Source organism: Euleptes europaea, chromosome 2, assembly GCF_029931775.1.
Source record: "Euleptes europaea isolate rEulEur1 chromosome 2, rEulEur1.hap1, whole genome shotgun sequence".
Classification (NCBI taxonomy): domain Eukaryota; kingdom Metazoa; phylum Chordata; class Lepidosauria; order Squamata; family Sphaerodactylidae; genus Euleptes; species Euleptes europaea.
The window spans coordinates 12866866-12887964 of NC_079313.1; the positions used below are offsets into that span (position 1 = coordinate 12866866).

The 21099-nt window shown below is 46.4% G+C and overlaps 1 pseudogene; it reads right to left on the reverse strand.

Annotated features, from left to right (window-relative positions):
• LOC130472643 (ceramide synthase 4-like) overlaps window positions 1–21099 on the reverse strand; it is a 37155-nt pseudogene that overhangs the window by 4714 nt on the left and 11342 nt on the right.

Sequence of the window (21099 nt, forward strand, 5' to 3'; positions counted from 1 at the left end):
TCCCTCCACCCGCAAACAAGTGCAACAGTTTCTAGGCTTTGCCAATTTCTACCGCGGTTTCATTCCCAACTTTGCTCAAGTGGCACTGCCAATCACCGACCTTCTTAAAACCAAGGGGAAAGGGGTCTCTGCTACGTTGCCCACCGCCAAGGTGCATTGGACTGATCAATGTCAAACTGCTTTTGCAACCCTCAAGCAGCTTTTCACTTCTGAACCTGTACTGCAGCATCCCGACCCAAACCACATGTTTGTTGTGCAAGTAGATGCGTCTGATGTGGCCATGGGGGGGGGGCTCTTCTGCAGAGGGGGTCTGACGGTCTTCTTCACCCCTGTGCTTATTTTTCCAAGAAATTTGCGCACGCTCAACTGAACTGGCCAATTTGGGAAAAGGAGGCGGCAGCCGTCCATCATGCCCTCACTACATGGAGGCAATTTCTGGAGGGTTCCAGGGTCCCCTTTGAAGTCTGGACCGATCACAAAAATCTAGAAGCCCTCACGGGGACCCACAAACTGTCCGCAAAACAACAACGTTGGGCTGACTTCTTCGCTCAATTCCGTTTTGTACTTAAAATGTGCCTGGGAAGCAAAACGTGCTAGCTGATGCTCTCTCCAGGCTTCCCCAATATCCAGTAAAGATCGACCGTCCTACGGACTCCTTATTCACCCTGGCGCACAGAGGAGCTCTACCCGTTCTAGCTGTAAAGACTCGGTCCCAAACTCTGCTCCAGTCCCAGACCCAAGCAGTGGACAGCAGAGCGTCGGACAAAAAAGAGCCGACTCCCTCACCAGACCCACCCGCGCTGCCTATCACCAGCGCCCCACATCAACCGGTTCCCCCCCACTCCGTCACCACCGCCGACGGCTCCTAATTCACCCTCCTCTGCAGGGGGTATGTGATCCTGTCCGACTCCTTCCTGGACTCCCTTCGTACTCAATGCCTAGCCGAGCGCACTGCTCAGACACTACCCCCAGGCCTGCTAGAACGGGGTGGTTGTTGGTACAAAGACTCGAAATTGTACGTGCCTAAAATACTTCAGAGAGAGATCCTGCAATTGGCCCATGGGGCTAAAACGGCAGGGCACTTTGGTTTCCTGAAAACCCTTCACTTGTTGCGCAGGCAATTTTGGTGGGTGGGCATGCGTACTGATGTGGATTCCTTTGTTTGCAGCTGTCCCATTTGTGCCACTGTCAAACGGTCCCAAGGCAAGCCCCTGGGACTGTTACAACCACTGGAAGTTCCCACCAGACCCTGGGAAGTGATTGTCATGGATTTCATGACCGACCTCCCATTCAGTGAAGGGAAAACTGTACTATGGGTTGTCACTGACTTGTTTTCCAAACAGGTACATTTGGTTCCATGTGCGGGTATACCCTCCGCCCCCAAGTTGGCCCACCTTTTTGTGTCACGTTTTCTGTCTACATTCCTTTCCGCGTAAGATAATTTGCGACCGTGGAAGTACCTACGTGGCTAAATTTTGGAAAACCTTTCTCAAGTTGGTGGGGGTGGAACAGGGTTTATCTAGTGCTTATCACCCCCAAACGGATGGGCAAACTGAGCGTGTCAATGCTGTATTGGAATGTTATTTACGTTGTTATGTCAATTATCACCAAGATGATTGGGTTGAACTATTGCCTTTTGCTGAATATGCTTACAATAATGCTGTGCATCAATCTACAGGCTTTAGTCCTTTCTACGCTGTGTATGGTCAGGATTTCGGTCCTATTGGTTGTGTAGATATGACGGGGGAGGAGGGAAATGTTGATGTGGCCTCTTGGACTTGAGCTATCCACACCACCTGGCCCTGGCTAGTAATGAATTTGGACAGGGCCAAACGCAAATATAAAGCTCAAGCAGATAAGCATCGCTCTCCCAGCAAAGACTTTCAGATTGGTGACTTAGTGTACCTTTCCACCAGGAATCTGCGGTCTACCTGACCATGTAATAAGCTCAGTGCCAAGTACGTGGGGCCATATCCCATTGCCTGATTAATTAACCCCGTCACTGTGGAACTGACTCTCCCTAAAACCTTGAGGCGTATCCACCCTGTCTTCCATGTCAGTCTCCTCAAGCCTCATGTTGCCTCCTCAGATTGGCATCCGGAACCGCCTCCTGAGCAGCCTGTGATGGTGGGGGGGGAGCATTTTGAAGTGTCAAAGAATTTGGACTCTCGTGTGCGTCACGGCTCTCTGCAGTACCTGGTTCGTTGGAAACACTTCCCCCCTGCCTATGATGAATGGGTTCGTGCACGAGATGTCTCCACCCCACACTTAGTGCACGCCTTCCACACCGCCTACCCCCATAAACCATCCCCCTTGCAGAACAGGAGGGGGCCCTAAGGGGAGCAGAATGTCAGGCCTGTGTCTCAGTTAGTTTCGTTTTCTCACCGTCTCTCCTTCAAGGACTGTTTTGCATTCCTGTTCTCTTTGAAGCTTGCAGATGTCCGTGGGAGCAGCGGCGCCTCTGTACTGTTTGTAATGTGTTCGAAATAATCTCATGAGACTGTACTGCTGAGTGCTTTTTTCAATGCTTTTATATTATCAAGTGCATGCCAGTTTCCTCCATTGCTGTCTTGGGTTCTCTATGCTCTGTTTACCTATGCTACCATTAAACCAACTTCTTTGGACAACTTCGTCTCCTGCTGTGGTTAGTGGTTTTCGATAGGGCAAGTGCTTACACAAGATTACAGTCTGGATTTTGAAATCCGGAAGGGGTTAGGCAAACCGCTGTGCGCACACTCGGCGGTCCTGTTGAGCTTCTCTGCACATGCTCAGAGGCTTCTGGCTTGCAAAGCAGGGTATTGGTCAACACATAGGGTTGCCAGGTCCCTCTTCGCCACCGGCGAGAGGTTTTTGGGGTGGAGCCTGAGGAGGGCGTGGTTTTCAGAGCGGAGGGACTTTAATTCCATAGAGTCCAATGCAGCCATTTTCTCTATCGGCTGGAGATCAGTTGTAATAGCAGGAGATCTCCAGCTAGTACCTGAACATTGTTAAAGGAGTGTAAATTATGTTATTTTACATTATTGGCTTTCAACACGGCCGACTTATGGCGACCCCTTTTTTGGGGGGTTTTCATGGCAAGAGACTAACAGAGGCGGTTTGCCAGTGCCTTCCTCTGTATAGCAACCCTGGACTTCCTTGGTGGTCTCCCATCCAAATACTAACCAGGGCTGACCCTGCTTAGCTTCTGAGATCTGACGAGATCAGGCTAGCCTGGGCCATCCAGGTCAGGGCTCTGGATCATACCCGTTCAGTAAAAGTCTGAACAAAGAGTGGGGGGAAGAGTTCCTATCCAAAATTGATGGCATTAAAAATTTAGTACGTAGGTCCGCTAGCATTTCACATTCCAATAAAATATGATAAATGGAGTCTATCTGGTTCAAGCCACAGCCACAAATTCTCTTTTCCAAAGGGGTACCATTAAATCTCCCGAATAAAACTGCCTATGGAAAGGCGTTTAGTCTAGCTAGCATGAAGGCCCTGCGGAGGGAAGGATCACTTAGAAAGTAGAAGTAATCCTGGAGGAGTCCAAAATTGGCAGAAAGACCCAATTTGGATGAAGAACAAGATAAAGGAGTTGCAGGCAGGATTGTTTGTCTTTCATGGTCAAGTAGTCTTTGCTTAATAACTCGGAAAATGGTTTGGCTGTCCAGCATCAATAAGTTGTCTATATCTAATCCCAAGGTTTTCAGTTTGTGTGGGATAAGTGTGAACCACTCTGTATCTGCAGCTTCTTTTAATAAAAAGGGAGTAAGACGATTTTCATTTGGAGAAAAATGAATCTTAATCCAGTATTTAAAAGTTGAGAGCCAAGCTTTGGTCTCTAAAGTCATCATTCCAGTTTCACTAAGGATAGATTGGAATGGGACGCAACTAGGAAGTCCTAGTATTTGGCGGAGGAAGGAAGTTTGTACAGCTTCCAAATTTTTATTCAATGTTTCTATCCAGACAGGTATTCCATACAGTAGTTGCGCCAAAATCTTAACTGTAAGAACATGAATAGCTGCAGGTACATATTGGTTCCCTTTTAAGTAAAAAAATCGTTTAATCTGTGATGCTGAATATTTAGCTAAGTTGATGACATTATTTCTGTGATTTGTCCAAGTTAAATTGTAGTTAAAAGTGAGACCCAAATATTTAAAAGTCTTGACCTGCTCCATTGGTACATTGTCGATGGACCATTTTGAAAGATGCCAGCTTTTGGTGAAAACTAGAATTTTGGTTTTGGCATAATTAATTTGCAATTTGTTATGTTTACAATAATCAGCGAACAGTTGTAGGTGTCTTAATAAGCCGACCCTTGTAAAAGATAAACTAGCGGCGTCATCGGCGTAAAGTAACAGTGGAATTTTCAGGTTTCCAATCTTAGGGGAATGACTAGGGCTGTCAAAAAAAAAATTCGGTACAGTTCGGATTCGGCCAAATTTGGCCCTTGTGGGTTCGGTACGTGCCGAAGTCCGAACTCCCCCACTTCGGATCCGTTCAATTCGGCGGGAATTCAAAGTTCGGAAACAAATTCGGCCGAATAAAGCCATTAAAAACACAACCGCGCCTTTCCGCAGCTCTGGGGGGGGGCATTTTTGGGCTTAGAGGTCCCAAACTTTTGGCAGAGCTTCAAAGGACGTTTATTGAAAGACATCCCAAGTTTTGTAAAGATTGGGTCAGGGGGGGCTGAGATATGGGCCCTGAAAGGGGTCCCCCCACCCTTAATGTTGTGCATCTCTCAGCAGAGCTTGCCGCTCACGCACAAAGCTCCCAGCCCGACAACAGCAGAGAAATTAGCAAAACAACTGCAAACACAACCTTGTTAAACAACACCTTTGCAACACACAACTGAAACCTCCCCCCTCAAACCAGGGAGCGAGAGACTCGAGGGGGAACACACACTCCAGGCAGAACCGACGAAAGCCCCCTTTGGCTTCCCCCCCACCCACAGAAACTGCTCCCTCCCCACACACACACAGACTCTGCTTTCCCACACACACACACACACATACACAGGAGAAAAATTATAGATTAAAGCCCCCAAAGGGGCTGTCTTCTGTTCCATCAGGACGGGCTGTAATCCAAGATGATTTCAATTAGGCACGGAACGTTTTGCTCTGGAGAGATGCACACAGGATCGGATCGGCTGCCCCATTCATCCCAATAGGGGAAAGGGGAAAGGGGAAAGGGGAAAGCCCATATCTCGGGACCCCCTGACCCAATGTTCACAAAACTTGGGGGGTTCCTTAAGAAGCTTAATCTAAAGTTCCAGTGAAAGTTTTGTGTCTGCACCCCCAAAAAAGTGCCCCCTGCAGCCACATAAATGGAAAAGGGGGGGAGGGAAAAGGGGGAGAGCCCATATCTCGAGACCCCCTGACCCAATGTTTACAAAACTTGGGGGTTATCTTAAGAACACTGGTCTGAAACTCCGCTCAAAGTTTGGGATTTGTACCCCCAAAAATGTGCCCCCTGCAGCCATGGAAAGAAAAAGGGGGGAGCCCATATCTCGGGACCCCCTGACCCAATGTTTACAAAACTTGGGGGGTACCTTAAGAAGCTTCATCTGAAGTTCCAGTGAAAGTTTTGTGTGTGCACCCCAAAAAATGCGCCCCCTGCAGCCACAGAAAGGAGCGAATGTGCACAAGCACCCCCCACACACACACGAGGATTTCGCTCTCTCTCTCCCTGGCCGGGCCGCACATCAGCTGATTCCTCCAGTACTCAATCCTGACTGATTGGCCAGAAGAAGACCCAGCTTGCCCACCGATTGGCCGGGGGAGGAGAATGCTGCTTACTGACGGTTATGCTGCTTACTGACGGCCGAATTGGCCGAATTTATTCGCGAACTCCTGAACTCGCTGAATTCGGCCCCCCCGGTTGCCCGCCAGTTTTGAGTTCGGATCCGTCCGAACAGAAAAGCAACGAATCAGGTGAAATTCGGTTGATTTTCAGTTCGGATCGAACCGAATTGACAGCCCTAGGAATGACCATCAATTGAGTTAAAAATCTTTGGAAGATCAGCTAAAAATAGATTAAAAAGATGCGGGGCTAAAACGCAGCCTTGTTTCACTCCTTTTGAGGTAGGAATTTTGGGTGTTAAGTGGCCTTCATCCAAGAATTTGATCTGGCAAAAGGTACCTGTGTGGAGTTGTTTAATGAGATATAAAAGGCGGGGGTCTATGTTCAGGGACTCTAATTTGTTCCAGAGAAGGTTCCGATCAATTGAATCAAAAGCTCCTTTTAAATCTATAAAGGCAACATATAACTTTTTTGTGCCCAATTTCATATATTTTTTTGCTAGACAATTTATTGTAACACATAGCTATAGCAGCTGTATATTTGGAAGTACCTGGAGGTTGGCAACCCTAGTCAACACACCATAGAGAAGGCTTGCAGAAGGCACCAGGCTTTATCTCACATGTCCAAAGGGCTTGGACGCATAAGGAAAGACCCACAGTAGGTTTGGCCATGTTAGGAAATGGCCTCCTGTCTTACAGTTCGACGACTCAGGCTGTAGAAAGGGTTAGTCCCTGCTGCCTCCTAATGCCAGAGGCCTCTAGGCATGAAGGGAGATGAGACAGTATAGGGGTTAGAACACAGGTGTGGGATGACCTGGGTTCAAATCCCAACCCTTCAAGTAGGGCTGTTGAATTTTAAAAAATTCGGTATAGTTCGGATTCGGCTGAATTCAGCCCGTTTAGATTCGGGATATGCCGAAGTCCGAACTCCCCCACTTCGGGTCTGTGTAATTCGGCGGGAATTCAAAGTTCGGGAAAAAAATTTGGCTGAATAAAGCCATTAAAAACACAACCGCACCTTTCTGTGGCTCTGGGGGGGGCATTTTTGGGGGTAGAGGTCCCAAACTTTCAGAGGAGCTTCAAAGGACCCTTCTTGCCAGACCCCCAAGTTTTGTAAAGATTTTGTCGGGGGGGCTGAGATATGGGCCCCGAAAGGGTTCCCCCCCACCCTTAATGTGCATCTCTGAGCAGAGCTTGCCGCCCACGCACAAAGCTCCCAGCCCCGACAAACAGCTGATGAGAGCAAGGGCGGGGCAGCTGCTAAGAACTTTGCAAAGCAACACAACTGCAAAGCAACACCTTTGCAAACATGCAAAGGGCGGGGCAGGTGTGAAGAATTTTGCAAAACAATACAACTGCAAAGCAACACAAGCACGCAATGCAACACCTTTGCAACAGTGCAAAGCAACACCTGACACCTGGGAGTTTGCAAACCATGGAAAGGGACAGAGGCAGCTAGCTATGCATAATGAGCAGGAGGGGGTGGAATTTCTCCTTTTGCATTGGACTTGGGACCAGGCAGATGCATTCTTTAAGTCACCATTTGCAAACCAGTTTTGAGCAAGCATCAAAATAACCTAACTGATCTTATGAATGAGGGAAAACCTGAAGACATAAAAATGAAGCCCCCCCTCAAACCAGGGAGAGAGAGACTGGAGGGGGAGCACACACCCCAGGCAGTACTGGCAAAAGCCCCCTTTGGCTTCCCCCCCCACCCACAAAAACTGCTCCCTCCCCACACACACAGAGACTCTGCTTTCCCCCCCCCCACACACACAGAAAAGAAAAATTACAGATTAAAGCCCCCAAAGGGGTCTTACTGTGGCTGTCTTCTGTTCCATCAGGAGGGGCTGGGAGGCTGGGTAATCCAATATGATTCCATTTGTATCCAATATGAGATCCATATGTATGCATCTCTCGAGGGTGATCCATTCATCCCAATAGGGAAAAGGGGAAAGCCCATATCTCGGGGGGCCCTGACCCAATGTTTGCAAAACTTGGGTGGTCTCTTAAGAAGCCTTGTCTGAAGCTCCGCTGAAAGTTTGGGGTCGGCACACCCAAAAATGCACCCCCTGCAGCCACAGAAAGAGAAAAGGGGGGGAGCCGATATTTCTGCCCCCACTGAACCCATCTTTACAAAACTTGGGTGGTCTCTTAATAAGGATTGTCTGAAGCTATGATAAAAGTTTGGGGGCTGCACCCCCAAAAAAGCGCCCCCTGCAGCCACGGAAATAGAAAACGGGGGAGAGGAAAAAGGGGTGGAGCCCATATCTCGGGACCCCCTGACCCAATGTTTACAAAACTTGGGGGTCTCTTAAGAAGCCTTGTCTGATGCTCTGCTGAAAGTTTGGGGTCGGCACACCCAAAAATGCGCCCCCTGCAGCCATGGAAAGAAAAAGGGGGGAGCCCATATCTCGGGACCCCCTGACCCAATGTTTACAAAACTTGGGTGGTCTCTTAAGAAGGCTTGTCTGAATATCCCCTGAAAGTTTGGGGTCTGTACCCCAAAAAATGCGCCCCCTGCAGCCACGGAAAGGAGTGAATGTGCACAAGCACCCCCGCACACACACACGAGGATTTCCCTCTCTCTCTCTTTCCCCGGCGGGGCCGCACATCAGCTGATTCCTCCAGTACTCAATCCTGACTGATTGGCTAGAAGAAGACCAAGCTTGGCCACCGATTGGCCGGGGGAGGAGAATGCTGCTTACTGAAGGTTATGCTGCTTACTGACGGCCCCGAATTGGCCGGATTTATTCGTGAACTCCCGAACTCGCTGAATTCGGCTCCCCGGTTGCCCGCCATTTTTTAGTTCGGTTCGTCTCGAACTAAAAACCACTGAATCAAGGGAAATTCGGCTGATTTTCAGTTCGGGCCAAACCGAATCAACAGCCCTACCTTCAAGCAAACCCGTGGTTGAACTTGGTTCAGCCATTTTCTTTCAGCATAAGCTTCCTCTCAAGGTTGTTGTGAGGATATAAACAGACTAGGTGACCTTGCCTAATCCCTGGAAAGAAAGATAATAATATTTAGCATTTGTGTGGTGCTTTCAGGGTTCAAAACTCTTCTCATATGAACCTTTGAACCAGCCCTGTAAGGTAGGCCCACGTTGCAGTAACAGGTGAGGCTGAGAGGGGGCTTGACCCCTCCTTCAGTTTAGCATCTGGCTTTAGCCCTGTGGAATGGGAAGAGATAATAACAATCTGAGCATATGTAGAGAACGAATTCCCATGCTGAGGGTCCACAAACCACCCTTACATATGGGGTTTCCCCCCCCCACAAAGGCCCATGATATATTTTATTGGACTTTGATGAGCATCCTCCTCCCTTGACCACTCTCTGCACCTACTGTGCCACTTGCGAAGAACTTGGACACCATGCGGATGGTAAGGTAAGACCAGAAGACGTTTAGCAGTTGCAGTACTATCAGGAGAGCATTCGTGAAGTAGTAGCCGAAAAAGGGTTGGTGGTGTTCCATGGAGTAATAGGCTGTGTTGTAGAGCACTCTGCGGGGGAAGAAGGAGGAGGAGGAGGAGAGTTGGTTTTTATATGCTGACTTTCTCTACCACTAAAGGGAGACTCAAACCGGCTTACAATCACCTTCCCTTCCCCTCCCCACAACAGACACCCTGTGAGATGGGTGGAGCTGAAAGAACTATGACTAGCCCAAGGTCACTCAGATGGCTTCATGTGTAGGAGTGGGGAAACTAACCCAGTTCACCAGATTAGTCTCCGCCGCTCATGTGGAGGAGTGGGGACTCAAACCCAGTTCCGCTCCACACCACTGCTCTTAGCCACTGCACCACACTGGGGAATCATGAGAGGACGAAGCTCTCTCTTTGCCTTTAGACTGTCAGGTCTTTGGGGAAGGGCCTGCATTTGCCCATCTATGATGCTCTCTAATTACTGGTATAGGGAGGGATGGTATAGCCCGATCTCATCAGATCTTGGAAGCTAAGCAGGGTCAGTACCTGGAAGGGACACCACCAAGGAAGACTCTGCAGAGGAAGGCAATGGCAAACCGCCTCTGCTTCTTGCTTGCCTCGAAAGCCCCTTGCGGGGTGGCCATTAGTTGGCTGTGACTTGATCGCACTTTACACCCATGCAATTACTGGCATGCCAAAGGTCTGTGGTATTGCCCCATTTGGGGGACCTCCTCAGCTTTCTCCTCCTCAGCTGAATTTCCCCCAATTTGGCATCACTTTGCTTTTTTTGCAGTGTTTCAACTTCCAACTATGTGCATGTGCAAACCAGTAAAGAAGGGGGGGGGGAGATGCACATGTACTGAACGTGTGGCCTTTTCCCTCTTAAAACTGAATACTCACACTATGCTATGTATACAATTGGGGTAGGGCTAACAAGAAATGTCTACCCCATCACATCTAGCTGCCCCACAGTGGTTCACAGCCATGGCTGGTCCTCTCCACCTTCGTTCATCTGTCTGAAACCCACCAAAGTCAGCAGCTTTAATGAGACAGAAGGGCCTCAGCGATGGGACCCAGAACTGAAACTTACTTGTAGGGGTAAATCACCAGGCAGGTGATGAGGAAAACGATGGAGAAAATAATGAACAGAGTGTCACAAATCCAACACCGTTTCAGGTAGTTGAAGATCTTGGAGGGCTGGTAAGCAGGAACAGAAAAAGCATTAAAAGCATTAAAAAAATATATATCCTTGATAGGCAACCAGCTTCTAGACAGACAAAAGAAAGTCCTCCTTCAGATGGGGCACATTCTTTATTCAATTCATTTTATACCCAGCCTTTCTTCCCAAGGGAGACCCTAAGTTGCTTACATCCGTTTTGTCTTTCCTAACTGGTGGAATTCCCTGCTGCAAGAGATAGTGTTTAAATCACTTTATGAGAGGACTGGACAAATTCACGGAGGAGAGACATATCCATAGCCTTAGCCATGATCTCTCAACAGAACCTCCACAGTCAGAAGCAGTATACCTCTGAACGTCAGTTGCTGGGAAGGGTTGACAACAGGGGGAATCTTGGGCCTCCAGTAATAGTAAACTTCACTCCAGACGGTCAGAATACAGATGGGAGAAATACTGGTCATCTTTTTAGGGAACATACAATAGAATTGATTACATGTAATGGCAGAACACAAAAGGATGAGATGCAGCAGAGCTGTCCTGAATGGGAAAGGATACAAGTTTACAATAAGGAAGTATTTGCCAGTGATTACCCATTAAGAGACATACTGGTGAAATTGACTAGTAAACGATCTCTCGGGCTCCCAGGCATAGTCCTGCGGCTCCAGCTAGCTCACAGCGGATGTCTATTGAAACACTAATGCCAAGCAAGAGAAAGAAAGAGCACGTGGGGGGGGGGGGAGAACGGAGCTTGCTTATCCGGGGCCCGAATGGATGCCCTTGCTGACACTCCGCCTCCCCAAAGACCCCTCCCTGGGGTTTCCCGGCTTGGTGGGATAGTGCCAATGGAATTCCGCTACCAGGGTGGGAGCTTTCACATGCACCGCGGACACCCACTCATCGTGGCTGGAGTTCAGGTGTTGCCAATGCACGAGGTACTCCAGCTGACCCCTCCGCACCCGAGAATCCAACATCCTGGAGATCTCAAAGTGCTGTTCCCCTTGTACCATAATTGGGGTTGCAGCTGCGGGTTCGGGGTGCCATTCAGGTGCTGGTACAAATGGTTTTAACAGGCTCACATGAAATACCGGGTGCACCCCCTGTAAGGTTTTCGGCAGTTCCAACTCCAAGGTAACCTCATTGATAACCCAGAAGATTGGGAGCTGCCCCGCAAATTTCTGACACAGTTTCTGACACGGACGTAAAGACCTGAGATTCTTGGTGGAGAGGTATACCTTCCCTCCAACCTTTAACTCCCATTGGGGCGCCCTGTGTTTGTCTGCCTGTGCCTTGTATCTCTCCTTCACCTGCTCCAAATTTTTTACAAGCCAGGGCCAAGTGTTCCTCACTGTGTTAGCCCATTGTGGCGGGATTCTTTTGTCCCCCCCCTTCTAGTTCATTGTGCATGGCCCTTTCTGCCTGCTTCACTTACCAAAAAGCAGTCCAGAGAGATCTGGATATAAAAGGACCTTGCATACAGAGAAACACTCTTACACAGTCATTCTTAAACAGCATTCAAACCATATGAGCAGTAAACCATTCAGTTTTATTGAACTTACAAAAAGAATATGAAGCAAAGGAAAAAGCAATATTTAACTGAATATATATGACAGTACTTAACAAACGTATACATATTGATAGACGACAGATACAGAGGCCCCTGGGTCACTTCCAGAGAGAGAGACAGAGATGGCAACCATTCAAAGGGTCTGTGGTCTCTCCGTGGAAGGACGACGACTGGACATTTGGACATTCCTTTTATAAAGACTGATCGTCAGGAGAGGATCACAAATGACCCCTCCCTGTCACATTCTTAGTAAATGAGTTTTCACAAATCATGACTAAAATTGTTTAGAAATATCTTGTTCCATAATAATTCTTTCAGTGTCCGCATCTGTTAACTGATTGTCCAGTCCATCAATGTCCCAAAACAATCTCCTCCATTGAGTGGACAGATAATTTGTTGTCTGTTTTAATAACCTTGCATAAATTTGGGGCATCTGATGTGCTGTGGGTGATTAACTGCTAGCAATGCAATTTCTTATGACCCTTTTAGGTCAGAGTCCCGATTGGAGCTGATGTCAGCTAAAGGGCTGCTTTCTGAAAGTCAGGTTTTTGTGTGACTTATAGGTTATAATGTTAAGGTATGCATGTGGTTATTTTTGTTAACCCAAACTCATTTAATATAAGTTAATATGTTTAAAAATTCTCACGACAGTACCCCCATTTTTGGGTTAACAAAATAACCCAAATTATTTAGCAGGTTGTGTCCTAAAAGTGTAAATATTGCTGGCATACATGGTGAGAGGCAATAAAGCATAATTATAACAGAAACAAAAAGAAATAAGATCAGAATTATAATGTACACAAGTATGTTAACCCATCCTGTTAAACTTGGAAATCAATTTTGACATGAAAAATAATCCTGGGGTTTGTGATTGCAGAAGTGTGGTTGTGCAGGGCGCCTCCATTTTCTTATCAGCCAGCTGCTGAAACTATTCCATACATCCTATTTCCTTAACTTATTGGATACCTCCCCGTATACTTTCTAATATATTCTCCTATCTGCCTACCCTTGTTCTGTGGAGCTTCTATAAAGCTCCTCCTTTAATGTGTGTATGGGCGTTGCAAAGTGGTATGAGGTTGCTGGGTCTGTGAACAGATGTAATATATATTGGGACCGTTTTATTACAATTTTTTATAGATTTAAATGTTGTCATACTGAGGTCCCCCATTTGTTTATAACAAATGCTTGCTTTGCATAAACTATGCCCAGAATCAAAAGTCCTGGGGTATATTTAAAATAACTAAATTTGGAATATTTCGGATTAGTTTGCTGGCTGGAACTGTGAACAGAACAGCCCTGTATTTTTAAGCTCTTTCACAGATTCAACAATTTCATACCTAAACCCACACAGTAACGAAAACAACATGCCTCCCACTATCAATAGACATCCACAATCATTGCTTAGTACCTATCCAAAAAGCACTGCACACACACGCACCTGCACAGTTCCCTAAATTGTTCTGGATTGTCGTAGGGTGTTGGGATTCCCTTTCTCTTTATTAAAGCTTCTTGGGGATTGGCGAGGGATTTCTCCCAGGGTCTTGTCCAATGGGGATACTCCTGACTGTCTATCAAAAAAAATGTTTCTTACTAATCTAGATGAGAAAGCAATACTTTGTACGTTTACTGTCAGCAAGTGTTCGTTGTTGTAGATCAGAAACTCAAAGTTCAAAGCAAAACGAGGGCAAAAGTTTAACGCAAAGTTCCAAGCAAGGTTCAAAACAAAAGGCTTCAAGGGTCATGAGGTGTCTTTGGCAGCTGGTGGCATGATGTAGAAAAATATAGTTCACACTGGGGCACTGGACTGGTGGTCGCAGGAAACACCTCCTCTTGTTGCGTAAAGAGAGGCGGGGGAATTGGGCTAGGGTTCTCATCTCCTTGGTTGGCCTGGCTCTTGGCTGGCACGTTCTGCAGTTGTCTTAGGGTTGACAAGCTTCTGTGCATGTGAAGCCTGCATCCACTGGTCTTTTTGGTAGCTGTAGCTGGTATACCAGGAGCGGTTTGTGCGGCCCTTCCCACTTTGGCTGGAACTTGTGGTGCCTGCGGCATGTCAGTGTCCACACCAGGTCCCCTGGCTTGATGTTATGCCACCGTCAGCCGGTACTGATTGTACGTTCTGCACCTCTCCATGGATGACCCTCAAAAGTATTGAAAAAGACAAAGCATATTTAGTAATCATGCTGCGTTCCTCCGTTAGGCTGGTATAGTGAGGAGGATTAAAAAGAATAATAAAAAAGAATAAAAAATTAAAATCAAAACAGGAATGTATCATGGCTGTGGGAAGTGGGTTTTCCCATGACAATCCAGTATTAGTGAATAACGTAACTAATTAGTACAAAACATAACTAACCATTACATAACATAACTACACAACTTAACTAAATTAAAAGATTACAAGTTTCCCCAACCAACCTCCCCCCATTCCCAGGTGACTCATGAAATGAGGTGCCTGGGCTATCTTGTGCCCCCATTTGTAAAACCAGAACTTCCCCTGCCACCAAAACAGGCAGTTTGGGGCATTCCCAAAGCTTTTAAAGGTATTACATTGGTCCTGCAAAAAGAACACAGCAGCCTTACAAGGAAGCAGCAAAATGCTGCAAAATGAACACGACCAGACTGGTTCAGACACATCTGATCAGCTCACTGAATGATCTGTTCCCTGCTTGTAATGAGTGACGAGAACGGCAGCTGAATCAGCAAGTGGTCAAACACACCAAGATGCAGACCAACTGAGTATATAATTAGTGCGCTCTCTCTCTCCTGGCACCTGGAGAAACATCAGTTGTCCCATATATTGTGGGGTGGAAAGTGCCATCAAGTCACAACTGACTTATGGCAATCCCGTAGGGTTTCCAAGGCAAGAGATGTTCAGAGGCGGTTTCCCATGGCTTGCCTCTGCATAGAAACCCTGAACTTCCTTGGGGGTCTCCCATCCAAGTACTAACCAGGGCAGACCCTGCTTAGCTTCTGAGAGTTGTGAGATTGGGCTAGCCTGGACCATACAGGTCAGGATGTCCCATATATTATACTGTATATTATACTGTGATATTTTTTCCAGCTTTCAGTTTTGAAACACCGCTGTGACTGGATGGAGACTTTGGGGGCTGTGTTGGGGGGCTTTCTGGGAATTACGGCATCACCAGATACTGGGTCATTCCACCTTGCACTCACCAAAATAAGCAGCCCCCCCTTCCCAACTAGGCGTCCCATCGGAAACACCCAGTTGCGGGGATCATCCACAAACTAGCCGGCTGCCATTTTGAAAAAAGTTTAGATTCATTCAGGATATTTCTGTGCCGCCTCGTCAGAGTGCTGCCTGAGAAGACCACAGTCCATTAAAAAAAAACCCTTTAAAAACCTGGCTGGGGGTCTCCGTACTCAAATCATGCAGGACAGCCAGGCCTGTGGTGAAGGATGTGATATAAAAGGAGGTCCTCCAACTGCAAAACAAGCAGAGAAACAGAAGTCAGGGTTCAGCTGGTTGGAAGAAACCAGGAGAAGGAGCTTTGTGGACTTTGGCCAGCGCCACCTCTCAGAACTCAGTCAATCACTAGACTTTCAGAGGGGAATGATCTTTCTCATAACACATGCATTTAAGGGCCCGCCAGGTGGCTTGGAATGGCAGGCAATTGCCCACCAGTCCATCGTCCAGCTCACAGCAAGGATCTTGCGTGTGCGGACGTGAACAATGCGATCCTGTCACTTCTGGAAATGCCTCAGCGCGAAGAGATGATTTACCACTCAAATGGGGGGTTTGAGTGGTAATTCATCCCGTTGCGCTGCAGCACTTTCAGAAGTAAACTGGAAGTGAAGGGACTGCATCACTCACGGCTGTGTGTGATCCCCATCCCAAAAATCTCCCACCAGAGGAGAGGCAACCCTACTGCCCAGTGAAACTCAGGCATTAGATTTAGGATGAAAAGAAAGTCATTATTTACATGAAATTAACTTACAGGACTCTTGGCTGCAAAACGCAGGAAAGGCTTCCCAGTTTTAAAGTGGAACTCGACCACTTCATGGTGGACTATTAACTTCATGGTGGTCTATTAACTGCTCCACAGAACCTCCATGTTCAGAGACATTCTCTTTCTGAACACCAGGTGCTGGGGACATTCAGCAAAGGACGGCTGTTGACAGAAGTATCCAGCTGGCTGTCAGAAAGAGGATGCTTCACTACTTGTATCCACCTTGTTCTAATCTTATGGAGGCCCATCTGCAGCTACTAGCCAAAGCAGCTGAGAGAATCCTCCAATTCTGGTGCCAGTCTATCTCTGACCTCCAACTGCTCATGCAAATGGGGGGAGGGCTATTAACTTGACTTCCCACAAACACATGTCTGGACGGGCTAGGAGGCCCTTTGGTCTGACATGGCAGTTCACATCGAATACAATTAATCTCACCATAGAAGTAATGTAATGCTCCAGGAACCCCAAATTTATAAAATTATTTACAATCGGGGACAATCAGGCAGCTAACAGGTTTTTAAAAATACATAATAAAAACATGGCTTAGAAACCTATCAGGATCAAACAAACACACATCATTAAAACCAAAGCTAAAAATACACATCGAACGACAACATAAACACAGCAATTAAAACACCAGACAACATTCAAAAATGGCCACAGAAGGGGACAGATGAGTCACCCTGGGGGAATGGGGAGAGTACCAGAGTTTTGGTACCATGACTGAGAAGTCCCTGTCCCGGGTTTCTACCTCCTAATCTTAGAAGGCACCCAAAGCAGGGCCTTGGAGGATGACTGTAGTGGTTGAGTTGGTTTATAAGGAAGTAGGTCCTTCAGGTACGCTGGTGCCAAACCATACAGGGCATTAAAAGTCAGCCTCGGCACCTTGAATTGTGTTCGGAAACAGATTGGGAACCAGGGTAGATGGGCCAAGACTGGAGTTATATGGTCCCTACGACCCCCTCCAGTCAACATCTTGGCTAAAGTATTCTGTACCAACGGCAGCTTTTGGACAGTCTTCAAGGGAAGCCCCACATTGAGAACATTGAGGCAAAGGAGATATGCCCTCCTCCTGAACTCATTTCTGCTCTCCTTCAAAAGCACACCATCCTTTCTGGCTCACCAGGCTTCGCAGAATTTCTTTGTCAGGCTGGGCCGGTCTTGGATGAGCCGGGATTGAAACCATCTCTCCACCAGCCGGGGCTGCATGTCACATTGTTTGGCCAGACCACTCAACTCACTCTAGGAAAAGAGGGCCCAAAACAACTGTGAGAAAAAGCCACATACGTTCCATGAAAAACAAGTTTTGTATGTCCAGAGCATCTAAATGCATCATTTCAAACTGTTCCCCTGCATACAGAAAACGAATTGATCAAGAGGAAAGTAGACCAAAATTCCCCCCCCCTATCCAAACATGCTAATTTTCTTGGTGGGGGGCATTCAAATGCTCCTCTGTGTTTAAAAATCCCTCCTGCTAGAAAACAAGAATGTCAGAGTGGTGGAAAAAAATCTAGCTCGCTTCCTTGGGATGTTCTCAAAGTCTACTGAATAAATTTATCTGGAAATAGAACCCACTGAACTGTTTCCTCACAGATTTCTCAGGACGTCTTCATCAGATACGTTCGTAGACAACCATCCACCCAACCACAACAGAGCTGTTTGTTAGCCGAATTGCTTCTTTATATGGGGAAATTAGCTGAGCAATTGGTAACTATGTATTTTTATAGAGGGGTCGCACTCAGCTATACCAGAATCCGTTTAATGAGACCTTGAATAAAGACAGACAATGGATTCCAAATTAAATAATGTTTATGTTTTTCTCATTCAATTCAGTCTAGGAATATCAAGAGAGTAGTACAAGCACAGTTGCAAACGTGGCAGGAGATCGTTGGTTGGGTATATTTACCGTATCTAGATGAGGTGTTGTCCAAATTCACGTAGACTAAGACAGATTGAAAAGTAAAAGCCGAGATGGGGCAGGGGATCCCGTAGACTTGACCAGCAAGACGGGAGGGAGCGTGGCTAGGCTGCACAAAACCAAACCAACAGAGTAACAGCAAAGGTGCCAGGAAAGACCTAAGGTTGAGAGAGCGAATGGACAGGGGGCACCCCAGATATACTGTTTCTCTGGGGGAGGGGAGAGGGGTATCACCCCTCCTAGGTTCCCAGGTGGCAAAAAGGTGACAAAGGATTAAGCTGTGGCTACCGAGATGCGGTAGTGAGAATTTGGAAATCTATTTTAATTCCGATGGCTTTTGCAACCCGTGATGAACTGGAAATTCTCTGCTGACGAGATTAACACACTGGAACAATGAGTGTGATCTCTGCAAACGTCCTGGGATTGCTGCTGCTGAGCTGGAGGGATGACTCATCTTGATATCTGGATTGCTGCTGACGGCCCATTAAGCGGTGGATGTTGCAAGAGGGGGGGCGTTTGGCACTGACTACATGACACACTGCATCTTATGACATGGCTGCGGCTGGAACAGAGTCTGTACAGGAACATGGCTTCTCTCAGGTTCACCGGAGGCTGCCCTTGCATCTGCTTCCTGGCTGCTAACTGCACGGCGCTCGCAGGAGCGGCCGAGTCCATGACAACGGAGCGCGCAGTGACCGTCCCGTAGCATTTGGGGCGCGCGCGCGGCCAGCACAGTAGTCAAGTGCCTGCATAGAGGGTTGCCAGGTCCCATCCGGGAGGTTTAGGCAGGCCCGCATGCTATCATGTTCCCAAGGAACCAGCAGCTTATGTTCTGGCCTAAATGAAATGCCAATTTAAATATCTTACCTACAACCAAATTAGTCCGGCCTTTATTGACGTAACTAGGTCTGGGAGATAAATGAAGCTCCATTATTATCTGGCTGCCAGAGTCTTTTGGGATGAGCTTGGGGGACAAGAAGAGTGTTCTGGCTCTGGAGCTCACTCCAGGGACCCAAAGAACGCTGGAGGAGCTAGAGGGGAGATTGGGTGCCCCTTATCTGGTTCCTCCAGAGTCCAGCAGGCCTTCAGAGGAGAGACAGGAGGGGAAGAAGAGGTGGCATAGGAGGAAGAGATGGAGGTGCACCCCAAAGTGCCGCCATCTCAACCTCTCCTCCCTTGGACATCTCTTTCTGTCCACTCCCCTAGACACAGTGTGCCTGCCCCAAGCTCCTCACAGGAGGCGCCTTTACGTAGATTATAATGGACCCCAATTTTTTTTTTTTTGGTAACCCGGAAATAAAGCCGAAATACCCCTTTGCTAGTATGGGTATTTGGCTTATTCCGGCCCAATAAACCCGAAATTTTCCGTTTTTTTTTTTTTTTTGCACAACCCTAATGCAGAGGGATAGTAGTAGGGTTACCAGGTCCCTCTTTGCCACCAGCAGGAGGTTTTCGGGGTGGAGCCTGAGGAGGGTGGGGTTTAGGGGGGAGGGACTTCAATGCCATAGAGTCCAATTGCCAGAGTGGCCATTTTCTCGAGGTGAACTGAACTCTATAGGCTGGAGATCCATTGCAATAGCAGAAGATCTGCAGCTAGTACCTGGAGGTTAGCAACCCTGGATAGTAGGCATGGAGAAATCAGCATTGGTAATAAGACAGGAATCCCAGGTGCGCACAGAAGACGAAGAGTTGGTTTTTATACCTGCTTTTCTCTACTGTAAGGAGTCTCAAAGTAGCTTACATTTCCCTCCACACACACACACACCGCAAAAAAACCTGGTATCTTGTGAGGCAGGTGGGGCTGAGAGAGTTCTGAGAGAACTGTGACTGGCCCAAGGTCACCCAGCAGGCTTCATGTGGAGGAAGCAGGGAATCAAACCCAGTTCTCCAGATAAGAGTCAACCGCTCAAGTGGAAGAGCAGGGAATCAAACCCGGTTTTCCAGATTAGAGTCTGCCGCTCTTAACCACTACATCTTTTTTTTATTTTTTTATTGTTTTTTCATACATTTGATACAATCAATTAACATTGCCTTTCAATCTTTTCTAATTCTCAATTAAAACTAGCATATCTATAACAATTATCTTCCCCTACTTTGACCTCCCCCCTTCCTTCTTCTATCTCTAATTTATCTTCATAATCCTCTTAGCAATTATTTTCTAATTCTTTATAAAAAAATTTTTTTTATAAAACCTTCTACAGTTATTAAAAAAGAAAGGAAAGTAGAAACAAGAAAATTAACCTAGTCTAAGTTATAACCTTTAACATTTTGCACATTAAGTTCATTTTTGCAATAAACAATCTACGCCTCCCACTCCTTAACAAATTCATCATTATCTTTTTGATTTACAAACTTAGTTAGTTTTGCCATTTCTGCTAGTTCAAACATTTTATGAATCCAATCAGTTTTGTCCGGTATTTCAGTCATTTTCCATTTAGCTGCATAGACCATTCTCACAGCTGTGGTGGCATACAGTAAAAAGGTCCGTTGTGTTATAATATAGTCCGGTATAATGCTTAACAACATCATCTCTGAAGTTTTAGGGATATTTTGTTGTAGAATTAACCTTAGCTCATTGTATATCATATCCCAAAAGTTTTTAGCTTTATCACAAAGCCACCAAACATGATGAAAAGAGCCAATTTTATCCTGACATTTCCAGCAGTTTGGTGACATTGTATTGTACATTACAGACAATTTTTTCGGTGTCAGGTACCATCTGTAAATCATTTTATAGATATTTTCCCTTATCGATTGGGAAAGAATCTTTTTCATGTCTCTTGACCAAAGTCTTTCCCAACTTTTCAAGGAAATAGAATGACCAATTGTTTGTGCCCAGGTAATCATTGTTGGCTTGATTCTTTCTTGTTCTGTATATAGCAACAATAAAAGCTTGTACATCCTAGAAATTAGATGATCAGTATTATCCAAACGTGTCTGTTGTAGAATTGATTTTTCTTTAAGAAATCCCTTTTTCATATCTTTGATGTATACAGATTGTACTTGATAATATTGAAGCCATGTTAGGTGGTCTTTAACCTCATCAAAATCCTTCAGGGCACATTTATTCTCTTCCCATTTTAAAAGATCTTGATATATTATAAATTGTGATGGTCTTAACGGTCTCCAACAGATGTTTATATCTCAACCAGGTTTTTATCAATGATGATCTAATAATATGGTGTTGAAAAGCCACATGTATTTTAGTTTTGTCATACCACAAATACCCATGCCACCCAAATCTATTGTCAAAGCCTTCCAAATCCAGTAAAT